This window comes from Echinops telfairi, unplaced genomic scaffold, assembly GCF_000313985.2.
Source record: "Echinops telfairi isolate 266 unplaced genomic scaffold, ASM31398v2 ScPeMD7_42;HRSCAF=159, whole genome shotgun sequence".
Classification (NCBI taxonomy): domain Eukaryota; kingdom Metazoa; phylum Chordata; class Mammalia; order Afrosoricida; family Tenrecidae; genus Echinops; species Echinops telfairi.
In genome coordinates this window covers 5,430,970-5,432,222 of record NW_022103940.1, presented here as the reverse complement: position 1 = coordinate 5,432,222, position 1,253 = coordinate 5,430,970, and positions in this window count along the sequence as shown.

Sequence of the window (1,253 nt, the reverse complement as noted above, 5' to 3'; positions counted from 1 at the left end):
CCAGATTGTTTATCCTGCCTATTTTATCTAGATAGACAAGCAGAGATAATAATATGCACAAAACAAGACAGAGCAAAACAAAGCAACAAAAGAAAGCAAAACACCAACAACTACCACCACAACAAAAACCAATGACAAAAAAAAAAAGAGAAAAAGAAAAGCCTATAAATAGTTCAAGGTCTGTTTGTTGACCTTAAGGAATGTTTTCTGATTGAGTCAATGGTGTTCCACACCCTGGCCCCAAAGTCTATTTTTGGTATTCCCTGGGGACTTTGTTGCTCTGTTCCCCTTGCTGTTCTCTTGCACGCCCTTAGTGTTTTGCCTTTTTGTGGTGGGATCAGATAGGGCAGAATTCCCACACTGTATCTCCAGTGTTGTCCCCTGTAGGGCTATGGGTCAGTGAGGGATGTAGTGTCTTAGTGGGGCAGGCCATATGGTCTTATGGATTGGCTGCTCTGAGTGGGAATTTCTAAGAAAAACCCCCCCACCAAGCTGCAACACTTACCTTTTCCCTCAATATCATTGACTTGGAAATATCCTTAAATATTCACGAGAGCTTATCACAATGATCAGTCATAGCAGAGACTTGTTAACTTTTTTATTATTATTTTATTTTTATTCATCAATAGTAGAACCAAGAGATCCAGCCTCTGTAAAAGAGACCTAGCTAGCTGGAACACCCTATGTTCCAGACAAGTTATTTTTACTGCTCCTGTCAGCAACATTTGTTGCCAAATCTACTAACTGCTTTTAGCCTGACATTGGGTAGATCCACAATGTAATCTTGTATACCACATCTCACCAGAGTCTGTTATTCAAGAAAAGCATGTTTCTTTTGCAAGGCATCATGAAAGCAACTTGCTCTACTAGACTAGCAAAGAACTTGAATTAACAAATGCACTTGTCCAAACACCCTTGCCAACAAAACAACAAGCTCCTGCATTAAATGTAAGAGAACCTTGACTACAACTACAAAATGCTTTAGTGCCAAAAGAATACTACAGAAATGAAGATTATGACAGAAATAATAACTAGAATGGAAATGTAAGACAACCCCCAAATGGGAGATATTTTCAAGTTATGTATTTAGTAAGGATATCTGTGTCTAGAATATATAAATAACTCTTACAATTCAATAATAAACATAGCAAATAAAACAATTTTCAAATGGACATAGATATTTTTATAAGGAAGATATACACATGGCCAGTAAACATATGAAAAATAGTCAGCATCATTAGGATTAAGGAAAA